The sequence below is a fragment of the Capricornis sumatraensis genome, chromosome 9 (genome assembly GCF_032405125.1).
Source record: "Capricornis sumatraensis isolate serow.1 chromosome 9, serow.2, whole genome shotgun sequence".
NCBI lineage: Eukaryota > Metazoa > Chordata > Mammalia > Artiodactyla > Bovidae > Capricornis > Capricornis sumatraensis.
Genome location: NC_091077.1, coordinates 26,855,344 through 26,873,281, shown reverse-complemented (window position 1 = coordinate 26,873,281; position 17,938 = coordinate 26,855,344). Strand labels below are relative to the sequence as shown.

At 43.6% G+C, this 17,938-nt stretch overlaps 1 protein-coding gene across 1 annotated transcript in view; it reads right to left on the bottom strand.

The window, feature by feature from the left end:
• The window catches only part of MARCHF3 (membrane associated ring-CH-type finger 3), a 154,326-nt gene extending 140,941 nt beyond the window's left edge, over positions 1-13,385 (bottom strand). The window contains exon 1 of the mRNA XM_068980866.1: positions 13,208-13,385. The gene's annotated coding sequence lies outside the window, so the exon portion shown is untranslated. The remainder of the gene's footprint in view (positions 1-13,207) is intronic.
• Between the last annotated feature and the right edge of the window lie 4,553 nt (positions 13,386-17,938).

The window sequence follows — 17,938 nt, the reverse complement described above, 5'->3', positions numbered from 1 at the left end:
GCCCCACCTGCCTTTTGACTTGTCTCTGGTACAGAGCAAAACAAACTGAAAGAACTGGATTAAAAGGTACTCTCAAATGTAGATGCTGAAAAGCCAAAGAAAAGGGAATTCGGAGGAAGGCACTCTGTTTCATTTCTGTCAATCCCATCCAAGTTAATATGTGAGGCAAAGCTGTTTTTCAATTTGCACCTTCATAATTACCTCAGAATAATTAATAACACAGTTCTAAGAATAAATCATTTTAGTAGTTACATGAGTTCAAATGAAAAATTATGTGCAAGCAGAGAAAACAATTTTAAGTGAATTTGCCACTCCAAATTATCATGCAATTATTATTCTCCCTATTTACAACTTAGCCTTATATGTATACCTTCATTTTTAAGGGTTTACGCCCTAGAGCTTCCCTGGTGGCTCAGATAGTAAAGAGTTCGCCTGCAATGTAGGAGACAAGGGTTTGATCCCTGGATCAAGAAGATCCCTTGGAAAAGGAAATAGCCATTTCCTTCCAGTACTTCCTTCCTTCCATTTCTTTCCACACTCATTGCAGTATTCTTGCCTTCGAAGTCCCATGGACAGAGGAGCCCGGTGGGCTACAGTCCATGGGGTCACAAAGAATCGGACATGACCAAGAGGCTAACACTTTTCGTTTTCATGCCCTAAAATGAAAGGAGTTGGAGTCCATAAAACTAAAATCAATATAAAAACTAGAGTTAAGAGTATTACTCAGATTTCTTTCTTAGATTAAGCTTTTGAACTTTTATGTAATACTATTGTAATAGTAAATCTATCTTTTCTCCAAAAAACTATGATATCTATATTTTGTTTTCCTTCAAAGAGAGAAGGAATGAAAAGTAGACTTTTTCAGTTCTCAAATTTTACAGGAAAAAAACCTAAGGTGCACACACCTAGCTCATTGATGATTAATATCCTACCTTATTCTTAGTGTAGGAGATAAAAGACTGACCATGGATTCTTCGAGGTTAAGACTTCTAAACATTAATTCCTTCATTAACTTACTCCCCTGTTCATTCTTTTTACATATACCACCTCTGCCATCATGGAACTTAATTAATGGGGGAAACAGACAAAAACAAGTAGACTAGTTGGTTAATTCGGAGAAGGCAATGGCACCCCACTCCATTACTCTTGCCTGGAGAATCCCATGGATGGAGGAGCCTGGTGTGCTGCAGTCCATGGGGCTGCGAAGAGTTGGACACAACTGAGCGACTTCCCTTTCACTTTTCACTTTCATGCATTGGAGAAGGAAATGGCAACCCACTCCAGTGTTCTTGCCTGGAGAATCCCAGGGACGGGGGAGCCTGGTGGGCTGCCGTCTATGGGGCTGCACAGAGTTGGTCACGAATGAAGTGACTTAGCAGCAGCAGCAGTTGGTTAATTACCTAAGGTTGTTCAAGAACCATATTGGAAACAAAAATGGGAGAGAAACAAGGAATTGAGTGGGCGGCCTAAACAGATGAGATGGAAGAGTCCTGGGAGGTGCCTGTGATGAGAAGCCCTGAATGGAAAAGCGGTAGCTGTGTGAAAGAAGGACATGTGATCCAAGCAGACGGAACAGCAGATCCAAAGGGTCAGAGGTGGGAGTGAGACTGGTTTATTAGACAGCAAGGAAGCTGCTGTGGTTGGATAACTGAGTGAGGCCAAGAGGGTAAGTGGTGACACCACAGAGATGGGCGGGACCCTGCAGGCTACGAGAGTCTTGAGACTGTCCTCCAAGGCAAAGGAAAGCCACAGAGCTGAAGGAACATGAGCAGATGAACCTGAGTCTCGATCCAAGCCTGCCCACTATGTGGCATAAGCAAATTGCTGGCGTGTCTTAGATGCTATTAATAAATTCCTAATTTATAAGAGGCACTCAATAAATAATGACCAGTTATAATCATCAGTAATTATCATTATTGTTAATGTTCTGACATGTAAATAAAGTAAATAAATTTTTTTCCCATTCAAATAGGGCTATGCTGTAAAATGATATATCAGAAATACAGAATTATTGAGAAATAAGCAAAAAGAATCTTTTTTATTCCATAAAGATCATATTCTTATTGAGGACAAATAGACATGAATTAGTACATTCAAATTCATTAGGGCTTATTGTGGTTCTAATCAGAATAATTATTGATCTTGGCTCAGTTCTGTCCTTAATTAGTCTGCATTGTGGCTTTTCTCTCCTTGTCAACCTATAGCCTTGTCATTTTCTATCCAGCACTGTGTAGCAGCTCCGTGGTATCTATCAACTACACAGCAGTCATAAGGGTGAATTTCACAGCTATTTTTCAAGTCACTGAGTGTGGTGAAAGTGAAAGTGAAGTCGCTCCGTTGTCTCTGACTCTTGGCGACCCCATGGACTGTAGCCTCCCAGGCTCCTCTGTCCATGGGATTCTCCAGGCAAGAGTGCTGGAGTGGGTGATAATGGCCTGATAGTATCTACTGCCCCCCTCATTTGCACACACGTACTTCTTTCTTACTAACAGAATCCTGATATTGTCCTCTTGCAAGTGACTGATGTAGAGATGGGGCATATAATCCTATTGTAATCCATGAGAAGAAAAGACAGGTGTTTGTGGATTCTTCTGGGTAATGTTTCCATACTCTCCAAAAGAAGAACCTGGAAGGGGGGATAAGTTTTCTGTGCCGTAGATATTGTCCTGCCTGCAACGACATGTCAGTAACTACTGTCACCATCCTGCAAAAGGCAAGGACCAGTCTTAGGTGAAATGGTCCCTGAGGCCAACAGTGGCAGAAAGATGAAAGACATGAATAAAACCTGTATCACTGTCTTTGTGTCACTGAGTCAACCAATCCTGCCGCCTGACCTGCTTCTCTCATGAGATAATACACTTCCTTACCACGTAGGTCAGTTTGGGTTAGGGAATTCCGTTTTGTGCGGAAGGTCTCCAAGCGCATTACCTCCACATGGACATTTCCATTTGGAAACATCCCTCCTTCCTTTGGCTCTGGGAAGGTCTGCAGATGGAACTAGGACTTCTGACTCCAGCCCAGTGAACTCCAGCCATCCTGGATATGAGCTGATACAGCATTTTAATTTTGATGCAACACTGGGATAGTCACCCAGAAAAGCCCAAGGGGAAAACACCCTAGAAATCACCACAGGAAGACGGTACTTTGGCATGCATAGCTGATACCAAATGGCCTGTCTCTGGCCTTCCCAATCTTTCAAAAACTTTGACTTTCATCTCACACTTGCTTAGGACAACTGTTTTTTCCCCAAGACTCAAATAAAGCACAGCTCTCACTGGCCTTTTTTTTCCCCCCCATAAGGCTGCCGATTGTGAACTCTTATCTAATTACAAGAATATGAGCAGAGAACACGCAGGACAAACACAGATCCCAATTCAAATTGTGGTGCTGGAGAGGACTCTTGAGTTTCCCTCGGACCTCAAGGAGAGCAAACTAGTCAATCCTTAAGGAAATCAACCCTGAATATTCATCGGAAGGACTGATGCTAAAGGTGAAGCTCTAATACTTTGGCCACCTGATACAGAGAGTCGACTCACTGGAAAAGACCCTGATGCTGGGAAAGATTGAAGGCCAAAGGAGAAGTGGGTGGCAGAGGATGTGTTGGTTTGGATAGCATCACCAACTCAATGGACATGAATCTGAGCAAACTCCAAGAGCTGGTGGAGGACAGGGAAGTCTGGTGTGCCGCAGTTCATGGGGTCGCAAAGAGCTGGACGTGACTTAGTCACTGAACAGCAACAAAGAACAGATCCCAGGCACAGGCAGAAACACTCCAGAGAGGAGGTGCAGTATGGCCATTTGTAGGCGGAGGGGGTGGGGGGGTGGGTTTCCTTCCTCCTGAAAAGGAAGGAGGAAATGCTATGGTCAAGATAGGATCCTGCCTGTTTTTTTCTAGCTGTGCAGGATTATTTTAAAATTGAAAATATTAAAGACCCATAAAATAAAATATTCATCTTGGAAAAATGGCACAGATGATAACTGACTATGTGGGAAGGGATACAGTGGGATTACGGCTTATGGAGGTACTGGTGGGGGTTGGGAATGAAGTAAAACAAAGATTACATAAATGTCTACAATGATTCACAATAAGCAAAAAAGCAGTATGGCTTGAAACCAAAGTAACCATTCCAGTCTAATAAGCATTTTTCCTATGAGAAAATTATAGAATTATAAATTTAGCTCATAATGGAGAACAGAAAGGGTAATGCACACAGATTTCATAATGTTGCATAGTATTTGAGAAATGTTACTTAGAAAATGGGGTGAACATTATAACTGGTGAAAATTTGCTGAAAGATTGTAATTAAAATGGAATAGTAAATGGTGCCTTAGCTCTTGAAAGGGTCACTATCAGAATCCCACTTAATGTCTTCATTACTAATCTGCAGCGAAAATGGGAATTCATTCAACATAAGGACTAGGTTTAGCTGTGAGACATTGTCATGGCAGGAAAGTCAGGGAAAGATATCTTGAAGAGTTAGAAACAATACATGTTAAGTAGGTCATGATAAACAACCCAAAACACCAAAAATAAAAATTAAATAAATGAAGGCGGCAAAACTGAAACTTGCTGGCAACAATTTTGAAGGGAAAGAAAAAAGTGACAGCTATTGACATTAGCTATAAGGCAATTACCCAGTCTCAAAAAGAAACAGGCCAGGGTTTATCACAACAACAAATTAAGGACTTAATAAAAGATGCATCAGTTCACATAGCCTTGCTTTTAAAGAAATCAGGGTGATCCTACCCTTTTTCCCTATTCTGAGTATGTCAGGTTTGGCTTTTGTGGAAAGTTTCATCTCTTTGGTTGTAATGAATATGTCTAGTGTTAATAGAGATGTGTGATCTTGTTTCCTAATGAAGAAAAAGTGAGCAGGAGGGGGTAAGAATGATTAGGCAGGTGAGGGAGGGTGTCACTGGCAAGCATGGGTTAAGCTGGTGAAAAGTGAGGTTTTGTGAGGCTAATTACTTTTGCACTGTGGAAGGCTTGTAATATCCCAGCAAGGAGGAGCTGTGCTATTGTGATCTCTTTCTTAGCACCAGAAACACACACACACCAGAAGGCTCTAGGAAATTCCTTTGAAAATGGTCAAAAATGCAGTTACTCCTGCAGGGAAAAGATGAATAGTAACACTGATTAAAGGAACTTTCATAACGTAGAGTTCTTACCTGAACAGAAGGGAAAGAGAATATTAAAGAAAAAAAAAAAAACATTATTGCAGGATGGGGCTACAGGAGAGAGAGAAGTTGAAATTAGGAAAACTTAGAAGGTTAAGGATAAAAACTTGTGGAGTGTGAGAACCTCTGTTGGGTAACACATTCACAAAGTGTAAGAGGAAGAGGATTGGCTCTTAGGGATGCTCAGAAGCAGATTTGAGAATATGCCAAAGCCCTGCACAACACGGAGAACCTCCACTGACTCTGCCCTGTGTACTCAGGTTTGCCTCAACCCCAACGCCTCCACCCAAGCCTTCCTCAAATCCTCCCAAGCCCCAGCTCCCAGGGGAAAGCAGAAGCCCCAGGGTGTGCAGGGACGGGTGCTCCTGACGCAAGATCCAAAAGAAACCAGTGCTTGAGTCCATGACCTAATCTAGGGTGGCTCACCTTCTCTGTTGTCTTGAACATTGAAATAACTTTTAGATGTAATTACTCAATTTTCTAGTGATATTTTCTTGGCAGGTATGAGAAGAAAGCACCTATATTAAGAGAGGCTTAATCTCCCAGATGAGATGGAAAATAGTGTTCCTTGATCTCTTGCAGCCATTTAAAGCCCGTTAAGATCTAACATAAAAGGGCTATCCTAATGGCCCTGACCTCAGGGAGTTACGCTTAACTACCTGGACACATAGTGTGTACACCACCTCAGTAACCCAGCTCTGAGGTGAGAGCTGGTATTTATCTAAGCTCTCAGACTGGGTCATAAACCTGACTATGTAGGGACAATGCTTCCTGAACAAAGGGTGATTTATCAATGAAAAATACTATGCAAGTTAATCTCGAAAATAAAAGTCTGCTGGAATTAAAAAAAAATAAAAGCTTAACTTAAGTGCTAAGTTCCCCCATTATGCTGGGCTTAGGATACTAGCAGCCTCTAGGCACAGCACCATTGAGCTCCTGCAAGGCCCCTAAACCTCCTATGGCCAAACCTAGGTAGTCAGCTGCATTGGATGGCAAAAGAGGCCAAGCCATCTGAGACTTCAAACGATGCAAGTGTGAGGCTGTCCCAAGTCTCAAAGTGGGACCCATGAGTCAGCTGCTTTGTCAAGATATGCCAATGGGTATGGGAACATCAAAGGAACCAGGGGAGATGGCCTGGTTGGGGCAGTGGGGAGTTGGAGACATTCTTAAAGACACAACAGGGAGATGGTAAGAGAAGAAGGCAAGGCAGGGATGGAGCAGAGAGACGCAGAGGGTCAATGGGCAGGCACGGATGACAGTTTTATGAATTTCTAAGACTGGGCTACAGCAGAAAGTTTGGGACTACGGTTCAGTTATTACTATCATGCAGACTTTGGGTAAATATCCTATGCATGTCCTTTTAAGGCCTTGCAGGTGTTCACCTATGATTCTTTATAGTCTCTGGTGCACCTAGCAACTATTTCTTGAATACCATCTCTTGAGAAGCTAGAAGATGTCAAGTGTGGTCCTTGCCCTTAAGGGGCTCCCAGTCTGGAGGGAGGGATTACAGCAGGTAAGGGCTCTGCTGGTTGTATACAGCCAGGCCAAAGAGCAGCATGGAAAAGGTTCCCAAAGGTGCTTATACTTGAACTGCATTTTGAGTTGGCTAAGCTGAAAAAAGGTGCTACCTGTGACAGACATTCAGTTACTACCTGCTAATTCGTTTCTGTTCATTTTGGTTTGTGAGGACTGCCTGGAAGATTGTTCAGGGACTAGGAGATAGTTCTTATCACCATTGTTTTTATTACTGTCGATCAAAAAGACAAACCTATCCAGGTTAGTGTCTATGGGTATAATCTGAAAATTACGATACTTTATCTTTGGCTGAGGTGAGGAGTGCACTTGTAATTTTTCTAATTACAAGATGTCTTCTCATTATACTTATTTCATAGCAAAAAGTTTTAAAAGCTTTTGAAAAGATCACATTTTGTTCACTTGAAATATGTGTGTATATTTTAGCATAAAATATACTTGGCAGCTGCTAACATAATTGGGTGGCTACGCCTTGCAAAAACTTGATTTCTTTTTAATCAAATTTTTAGAATCATACTGGGTTTCTTGCCAGTGCTGCAATAGTGAGCAATAAATACATCATTAGATCAATGGTGGTTGGATGATAGATTACTCAAAAGATAGTTCCAGCCAAGAAAAACAAGCCCAGAAGTCTTATTGTGCAAAGATTAATAAAATACTATTTAAAACATAGATCCTGAGTTAATATAGCAGGGAAGAAAACATTGCAAAATAAAACAGAACACCCTTGGGTTTATAATGTAGGGATATTGATCATGGATTTTCCAAAGTATTCTAGAACAGCCACACTATCAAAAATGCCTCTGATTAGACTCAGAGATGAGAAGGAAAATGTTATAAAAAAGAAAAGAAACTAACCATGGGAAGGCTTGCTGCTATAATAAATTATTTAAAGCAAGCAGGGCTAGTGGGTTGTGAAGACAATATAAAACAGAATCAATGCCCCCAAGAAACCCCAAGCCATCAGCACCTCTATAAATTTCTTACCACCCTATCTGGCATTTTACTGGAGGTATTTCTTCCCCACCCCTCTTTCCATCCCATCCCAACTGTGACCCTTCACTTTTTTGCCAATTCTTTCCTCAGGGCTTAACTTTGGTTTTTCTTCTCTAACCCAGGATGCTGTATTCAGTTATATTTCTCAGCTTGTATCACAAGAGTATATGTAAGGACAGATGAGTGAAGCTGTCACTGTATTCATCTGGATCTTAAATTTCCCATGGAATCTATATGCTGGGAATATGTAATAAGATACTTGTAATAACATGACTTTCATATTATCCTTCTTGGTTTTTCTTTTTTCTTAATACTGTTATAGTTATGCTACAAAGTTAAAGCTAGAGTAGAACTTCCATAGTTCAATGACCATTCTATTATTAGAAGACATTACTGAATTCAAAAACCAAAGTGAAGGTAGGAACTTAAGGGGGCATTATGGAGGAGAAAAAGTCAAAATGGCGAAGGTTTAAGTATTAGGAGATGTTAAAAAGGCAGATTGATTTGAAAAGTAAATTTTTTATATGTAGATTTCACCATGGGAATAAGGATACAGAAAGAAAAATCAAAAACTTGAATTTGTCAAATTTTTTTTTGCCAAAAGTGTCATGGGCCCAAAAAAAAAAAAAAAAAAAAGTGAGAATTGTTGCTTAGAATCTTGCCATGGCCTATGGCCAGTTTCAAGAAAAGTAGCATTCTACTGTAGTTTTTTTTTATCTAGGCATAAATCAGTACCATTGTAGAATCAGGGGCTGTGATTATACTGTAGACTTTGGACATTTTCTAGGTCCATCCAATCACACAGAAGCTGGGCAAATTCTTTTTGCCAGCTTAACATTATTAGCCATACAACATGACTCAACAGGCAACATACAGTTCTCAAACAGTACAGTTCTCAAATATAAAGTCTCCCAAATTCTCCATGTAGGCTTTGCTGCATTTGGGTTCTGTGACCTTTTGCAAATTACTTGCCATTCTGGGTCAAACCTAGATGGTTAAGGTCAGGATCATTGAATTATTATCATATCAATGTATGGTGAGTGGCTGGTTAGCTTTAGAAAGAAAATTGTTCCAAGGTCACATGCAATATAAAAAATTTGAAGAGGTAAAAAAAAAACTTAGGTGATATGAATGACTAAGCATGACTCTATCATCTCATCACAAAGTTACATAAAAACAATTCCAATACAAGACCAACTTCTCAGTTATTGGTGTCATCTTTGGATGTGAAAAAAAAATCTAAATAAGGTTGGCTCTTGGTATCTGGGGATGAGGAACCCGTGGATATGGAATGCCGACTGAACTATGCCACTTTATATAAGGGGCTTGAGCATCCTCAGATTTTGGTATCTGCAGGGGCGGGAGTCCTGGAACCAATCTCATGAGGATACTGATGGATGACTGCATTATTATTCTTTTGTGGCTGCTGTTTGCTCATCTGTAACAAAGTGGGAAAAAATCCTTGCACGCAAAGGATTGTTAAGATAAGCAACCTATAAACATGCCTGCCAAGTGTTCCTCAGAACATAAATTGCTCCATAAAAGTACCAGTAACGATCTGGTGGCCTGGAAGAATCCAAGTTCAGTGTTCTAGCCTATACAGGTCCTTTTGTCAGCAGTGAAGTAAATATTCTGGGCACATCTGACCTCAGAGAAGTCACCTGGTTACTTAGGTACTTGGAAGGTAGGAAGAGGGAAGGGCAGCAACTGCCGACAGATCCTTTCTCTTTTAAACTTTACTTAGGAGTGTTAAACACTGAGAACTATGCCAGTCTGAAAGGGAAGAACAGAATCTAAAGGTATCAAACTACATATAAAAAAGCTAATTGACAACGATTAATACATCAAAATCACACTGATTTTTTTTTAACAACTGCTTTTTTAAAAGTTAACTAACTTATTTATTTATATGGCTCTGTCAGGTCTTAGTTGCAACATGCAGGATCTTTGTTGGATCACGTGGTGTCTTTCACTACAGTGTACAGAGTGCACGGACTTTAGTAGTTGTGGCCCACAGCCTTCGTGCTCCACGGCATTTGGAATCTTAGTTCCCCAACCAGGGACTGAACTTGCATCCCTTGCCCTGCGGGCTTCCCAGGTGGTGCTGGTGGTAAAGAACCCACCTGTCCATGCAGAATACTCAAGAGACGCAGGTTCGATTCCTGGGTTGGGAAGATCCCCTGGAGAAGGAAATGGCAACCCACTCCTGTATTTTTGCCTGGAGAATTCCATGGACAGAGAAGCATGGCAGGCTACAGTCCATAGGGTCACAAAGAGTTGGACTTAGCACACACACCTTTGCAGCGCAGGACATATTCTTTACCACTGGGCCATCAGGGAAGTCCACACACTGATTTGAAAGGAGAGGTGGCAATCAGTTCTCAACCCTTCTCCCTGTGATCTAAGAAAACCTGTGTACCTGATTAATTGGATACCTCAAAATACTTAAGATGACTTTCTGAAACTGAGACTCCCTGAGCCCCTGGGTTGTGGCCTGGGACACTCTTCTGATCAACAGGCAGACCAGCTACAGCTTCCTAAGGAGATCCCTGACCTCAGACAAGTCTGCTCTTGTCCCACTGAGGTTCTAACTCCCAAGCTTGGAGTGAGTTAAAGGTGGCTTTCAAGAACTGGAAGTCTTGTACCCTCCAGGGAGAAATGCCCAACAATGTGAGTTCAGACTCGTAAGGTTACTCCAGAGCACCCCAGGAACCCACTGGACCTGGAGGAGGGAAGGGATCCAGCTGGGGTGAGGTCTCAAACTACCTTGCTTCCCAAGACAGACTTCCTTAGAATTGGGGCTAACCTGGAGCAGTGATTCCTAAGGAGTCCCCAGACACTTCTGAACAGAGGACAAAAGGTACCATTGTTGAGGACACAAGAGTTTACCTATAAATTTCACAAGGCTAATAAATGCCACCTGGAAATTCTGGAACAATCATTTATTGAATCACCTCACAGACTGTAATTGTTCTTTTATATTATAAATGCCGTTGCAGTGTTTCTCAAAATATTGTGAGAGGATCCCTGACATCAGAGTAACTTGTGGGTGCTTGTTAAATATGTAGATTCCTAAGCCCCACCCCAGATTCCTGAATCTAACCCTGGAGACTGCAGTCCAGCCCATCAACTGAATTTTTAAGAAGCCCAGTTGACTCAGGTGACGCATATTAAGACAGGAGAATTATTGTATCTACACAGTCCATCAGAAACGTATGGATTAGGGGTTAGGATATTTTTCCTCTAATGTTTAAGTACCATAAAAATGAGAACAATGTTTGTGATAGGTTCTTAAGAACCGTGCCAGTATTTTCTATCCACATATAATAAGCACCATTATTAAAATGTGATTACGAGCAAAAAATTATTAGGTAAAATATCAACCCTACTTCTCAAAAACACTGCCTTTATTTTGTCACCAAAAGTAATTATGCTATTAAAGGAATTTATAGTTTTTTTAAGTATCAGTCACTTGGCTGCAGAAACTTAATAAGCTGTTCCACTCCTCCTATAGCCATTTAGTCATCAAAAGTTTAGTGATAAGGCTTTTAAAAATTATTATTATTTTAAAGTATAAATTGTGAACCATTGCACCTAGTGATTAGGCTGAATATGACTTTATACTTGAGTGATAAATTCTTAAAAATATATTTCGTTAGAATTACTAAGGCAGTCAGAGCTAGTAGATTAAATAGCCTCTGTAGTAACATTCTGTTTACTTCTATTAAGATTTTTTTTTGGGGGGTGCAAAACAATTCCATTTTAATTCATTCTCTTAGAAGCAAAAGGAAACAGTTTCTGATATACATGCTACAGCAAAGCAGTAAACCAGTGTTGCATGGTTATATGACAAGCTCTACATTTCTTTTCTACAGGGATTTTTTTTCCTCCTTATATACTCCCCCTTTCCAAACCATGCCTATAATTATTTCACAAAATACAGTTTGCCATTTCTGAAGAATCAAGCACTCCTTCCCTCCATCACCAAAAATCACATGTTCAGCTGAACTGTGAATGAAAATGGACCTGAGAGGAGGCTTTGTCTGTAGCATGCTGTTTCCACTAAGGGTTGCCCCCTACCCAGGTTCCACCCTAGAGCTCCCAGTGAAGTATACACACTATGTTTTAACAGATGGGCCGGCTGGCGGCTGCTGGGCTATAAAACAGGAACTGGGAAGCTGCTTGGAGTGGTATTGAACTGAATGCTCATAAAGTTCATGGACATATACTGACCCAGACAGACTAGGCAGATCCAGACATGCTTACACACACACTCATCATACACCCCATAGATCAGACGACATTCCAGGCAGTTTCCCCCTCCATATCTCTTTCATTTGCTTATCAGTTATACACACACACATATAAATACACACACATATAAGCACATCTACATATGCATGGATAGCTATATATCTCAGTGTTTTTATACATTCTCAAGGATAAAAATATCCTCCAATTCTGTCCCTAAGTCTCTACCTAGTACTCTCAGTAAGCTCTCTCTCATTCATGTTAAATAAGAATTAAAAGAAGATAATTCTACTTAGTCCACACATAATATAAATTACATGTATGTAACCACTCTCAAAAACAAAACAAAAACAGCTGCTTTTACCCCTTATCAACCAGAGGGGGAAAAAAAAATCTATCCCAGACTGAGTCACAAACATGAAGTGTCAGGTTTAACCTTGAATCCTCTGTTGTCAGTTCCTGTCACAACTTCACTTAAACACACAGGAGCTCAAACAAACACCAACCGACAGCCTGGTGGTCGTCTTCACAGTCTTTTGGATTCCCCGGGGCCTCCCAGCACTGGGACAGACAGCAGCTACCCCCTGTCCTAACGAAGTCCTTCGGGCACACCTTGAATAAGGATGCAGAGGTCTGAGCACCTCATGAGGGATGCGGATTCAAGGGCTAATGGGAAGTAATTACTTGACAAAGTTTTATATCTGCACTGTCAATTCCCTTCAATAACTGCAAAGCACTAAAGCCGCTGCTACGGAACCTGACTGGTACTAAAGTTCTCTGACCCCTAAAGACCCACCCCGAGCCGGATGATCGCTGGCATGAGGCACAGGGCTACCTCTTCCCGCCGCCGACTCCGGCGCGTGTTAATTTTTCAGGAACCCATCTTCAAGCTTCTAGGAACTACAGTCTGCATGCCACTGGACACGAAGACAGCCCCTAGCGCGCGTGTCACCGCTGTAGAGGGCCAGGGGACGCGTCCTCGGACCCCATCTAATGATGCCAATTACAACACACCAAGTTTTCGCCAACGCAGAGCCGCGTCGTGGGCGGATTTGGGACGCTTTGAAACAAGAAGTTCGGGAGTGGGGGGTGCTGGCAAGGAGCTAATACCGCCAAGCCCTGACCTCCCAACAAGCCGATACGCTCGCACGGACAGATCGACTAGCGCCAGGACACGTCCAGTACCCCCCCGCCCCTCAGTCGCCGAACGACGCAAGGGGAGCCGCTCTCCTTGCGCGCGGCCACTCACCCTCGTAGCCGAGTCCCGATCGCAAACCGACGCCCCTGCTGCGAGTCCTGAATCCCAAGTTGCCCCGAACCGGCGACAGCTCTAGCCCTGGCCGACCGGGGCACATTAGCTCCGGCAGGCACCTCGGAGGAAGCACTACAAGCCCGATGGTAGCCCTGGCTCAGCAGCTGTCCGGAGCGCGCCGACAATTCACGGACCTGCTCTGAGAATGAGGCGGACAGCCGCGTAGAGGCAACCCGGCTCCGGAGGGAGGCGGGGCCAGAAGGCGGGCGGGGCGGAGTCAGGCCGGGGCCAGCCCCGCGGGGCGGGGCGCCCTCTAACAGTGACTGGCGGTGCCTGCAGCCAATCGCAACTGCGTCAGGGCCCGGGGCGGCCCCGGGCGTTGCTAAGCGCCTGGCTCCGCCCCGCCGCCGCCGTCCAATCGCCCGCAGCTGAGGAAATTGGCAAAGGTGTGGAACCGAGACTGAGGGCTGGCGCTTTGGGGGAGCCTGCGGCTGAACCCCGACGCCTCGAAAGTGTAGTGGTGACCCCGGAGGGCCCCTGTGGGCCTGGGGCCGCCTGGAACCACCTTGAGTCGGCGCGCTGTGGAGCAGGAAGCCCGAGCGCCCTGCGGACCGAGACTGGATCTACACCGTCCACCCCTGGCGCCCACAGGAGATGCGGAACTTGGCGTTCCTAAAGCGGGTCAGCAGGAGGAAACTGAGGCCCAAAGATGATGAAGCCCGGGCTGGGTCACGGAGCCACCGGTGGACATCCGGGACGAGAACTGCGAGCTCCGGGTTTTCTGAAAAGGTTCTGACTAAGGTCTGCTGTTATCTCCGAAATGTATCTCCAACTCCGCCAGCCCCGCGGAGAGTTCACGACACCGTCCCTCCTCACCCCGACCCTCCACACTACTGGCAGCAGAGACTTTACCAGGTGCCTAGGCTCCCTTGCCGACCGGAGGAGCCCTGGCACTTGAACAGGGCCCGGGGGCGAAAGGAAGGCTTGGGGCGCTCGATAGTGGGGCTGTTTGGCGGGATGACCTCCGCAGAAGGTGGCTCCCCCTGCCGCTGTCCCTGGGGTCTGCTGGATGGACCAGGACCGTCCCATCTTGGCGAGCAGGAACGCCACAGAACAAATCCCGCCTGTCTCAGACTGCGCGCTCTCGCCCTCTCTCCTTCGGAAGTCCCTGGTCCTAGTTAGACACCTTTGTAATGCCTGGTCTTGGGGGCATTCTGAACTCGCTGGGTCAATCCGTGGCTGAGTGGCCTCGAAGGAAGGCTTTGTGGGCTCTGTCCTCCTTGGACAGCCAGGTCACTGTTGCTCATTTTCTCGGCAGGTCAGCTCTTCAGCCAAGTTTTAAGTCTTTGCAGAGCTGGGGGTGTCAAGAGTCACAAAGCAGAGCTGGGTGCTACTTTCCAGTCTGAGGCCTAGAATGTTAGCAAGCCCTTGACTGTAAGCTGTTCGTGGGGAGTGACCTCTGTATGCCTTCCACAGGTAGACACCCAACCCATGTTAGTGAAATGAAGATGTGCATGGCAGGACAGGGGTCAAGCTCCCTGGCACCCTGACCCTCACCTCCATCACTGACCATTGTCTCCCACACATCCCATAAGTCCTAAAGGTTGTAGTCTCTCAGTATAGTTAACTGTTCAGGATATCACACATGAGGGAGTATAGACCTCATGAAGTGTTATTTCAGTGGCTCCCTAGCCCCCCATCTGGGTTCGATCCCTGGGTTGGGAAGATCCCCTGGAAAAGGAAATGGCTACCCACTTCAGCATTGTGGCCTGGAGAATTCTGTGGACTTATAGTTCTTGGGGTCGCAAAGAGTCTGACAGGACTGAGTGACTTTCACTGGCTCCCATAAGGACCTGCATCATAAGTAGCCCACCTCTCAAGAGCAGGTTCTGATGAGGGTCATTGGGAAGAAGGAAGGAAAAGGCCTGTGGCTGAAAAGCAGTGAAACGGCCCCCCTAGCAGGGAAGGCTGCAACTCTGAGGGGAGCTATGTGGTTGGACTGAGTTTCAAATTGTGTCACCTCATCTCCCCATCTCAATGGGGAAAGCAGGCTGTCGGGGGGGCAAGAAAATCAGGGTCTGGACAGTCCTTAGTAGGCCCTGAAAGATTGATTGTGCTAAGTCACTTCTGACTCTGTAACCCTGCGGACCGTAGCCTGCCAGGCTTCTCTGTCCATGGGATTCTCTAGGCAAGAATACTGGAGTGGGTTGCCATTTCCTCCTCCAGGGGATCTTCCCAACCCAGGGATCGAACCCAGGTCTCTTACGTCTCCTGCATTGGCAGGCAGGTTCTTTACCACTAGGCACCACCTGGGAAGCCCTGAAATATGGATTAGTCATGCAGACATTGTGCATATTTAAGCCCTTCCTCCCTGGTGGCTCAGACAATAAAGAATCTGCCTGCAGTAGAGGAGACCTGGATTTGATCCTTGGATTGGGAAGATTCCTCTGGAGAAGGGAATGGCTACCCATGCCAGTGTACTGACCTGAAGAATTTCATGGACAGAGGAGCCTGGCAGGCTACAGTCCATGTGGTAACAAAGAGTGGGACATGACTGAGCGACTTTCACTTTTTCACTTTCATCTAATGAACCAAAAGACTGGTACAGGCAAGGAAGACCATTCCATCCAGTTCGAACAGTTGTTTAGCATGCTGTGGAGAATGGCCTTTTCCCACAAGGAATTAGATGTAGACCATGTGAATGGAATATATACTAGGTCTGTCTATACTGAGGTCAGGGTGGGAGATACAGGAAAAATGTCTCTCCTTGGATTTTTTTTTTCAACTCCTGGATGACTGGAGAAAAAGTTTTCTACCAGTGTTTATCATATTAATACCCTGTGAAGGTTTTGCACAGGTGCTAATATTATTTTTTAAAAAATCACCTTGGTAGTAGGAGCCAAACATTGGGTGTTGACTACACTTGATATAGTATTTATGTTAGATAATGAGAAAAGGAAATAGGAAATGTCCTTTCATGAAATAAGTTATGACTAAACAAGTAACTTCCATGTCCCAATTTCCAAGGTTTTCTGTTTGTTTGTTTCACAGAGACCTTCCCATCCATGAATTCGTAGACAAGCAACTGGTCTTGTTTTCCCTTATAGGATGGATGACATTGGAAGAGGCAGAGCACGTCTAGATTACATTCATATTTCCATGCCATGTTCTGTTGTAATTGGTACTTGACAGGAGCTTATCAATCAGGCATAGACTTACTCTATTCGTTGCCAGTCCCTCTAATGATCTCTTGAGTTGGGATCATCCCCATATTCTATTAATACAAAGGAAAAGCAAACCTATTACTTGTCTAAGAACTCATTATGGTCCTATTTGTATGAAACAAAACAAAACAAAACCATGGAAATCTGAACTTGGAAATCTCTTGTTTAGTTCTTCCTGTTTCACCAAAAGAAATATTCTCTCTCTCAAAGGAATGAGGAAGTTTATGGAATGGCTTGGAAGATTGAGAAGGGAAGAATGAGAAGATTGAGGTGGCACCATGGAAGCAGGGCTGGTCCCTTTGTGGATGGTGAGCAAATTTGCCTTCAGGCACTCTCACCCACCTCTGACACAGAAAGAATATTTTGGGACCTCCTAAATTTCAATAGGGTGTGACTGATAGGAGCACTGGGTTCTAGTCTGAATGACTGCTGTGGTGAGTGCTCCTGGCAGTCACTTAACCTCTGTTTATCCTTGCTTCCTTGATCGTAAAACAGCAGTGGCTGAATCCACTGTATTTATCTACTTAAGGCCAATGGTGACACAGCACTGTAAATGTACCAGCTGCTGAAAAGGAGAACAAAACAACGTTGAAATGGGAAAATAGTGTGGTCTGGACAATTGCCTTTTACACTTGCAATTTCTATTCATTTTAATCTCATTGGATTACTGTCCTTCCATTCTGCAAATGGAAATGAGGGCAAACAGCCCTCACAGTCCTTTCAAAATTTTCATGTTTTGAAAGTTTTAGTTAGTGAATAGTATTTTTCCCCTTTCCTATGTCTACCACCTCTTTCAACATATATTCAACTTAGAAACTTATTCAGAATTTGAACAGGTTGAGCAAAGAAATGTAGTCAGAAGTAGCAGATTCTAAATACCAGCTAGGCTATGAGTTCATCCTGAGACCTTAGGCAAACCATTAAAATTCCCCATACCTTGGTTTCCCATCTATGAAACTACAGTGATACTTCTGATTAATATCAATGAGGTAGGAAAGATAACAAATGATAAGGCACTTTGAAATATTGTAGTGCAGACCACAAAATATCATGTAGATGTTTTTGGCACGCTAAAGTATGGTGTTAGTTTGTACACCACAACTAGGAGATATTTTTTTAACACAGAGAATTCTGGTACAGTATCTGTGGCCAGGGTGATACCACCCAAAAAAGAATGATATCTCATTGCCTTTGAATGACAGTGCCACTGGTCTATATGAGAGTATATTACCGCAGACCCAACTAAGTAAAACTGTGATAGCAGAAATGGGTGGGGAAGGGAAAAGCCTCTATTCCACAGAAATGTGGGATTTGTTCATACATACCAGAAGAAAAAACTACATTGAACTTTTAAAAAATGAATGCCACTGAGTGAGCACAAGTCTGATGAAAGACAAGAATGATCATAGAAAAATGGCCTGACATAAGAATTAGACAAGTTGGTCCTAATTAGACAAGTTGGTCCTAATTTGAAAATTTTCATAACAAAATTAGTAAAACCGAG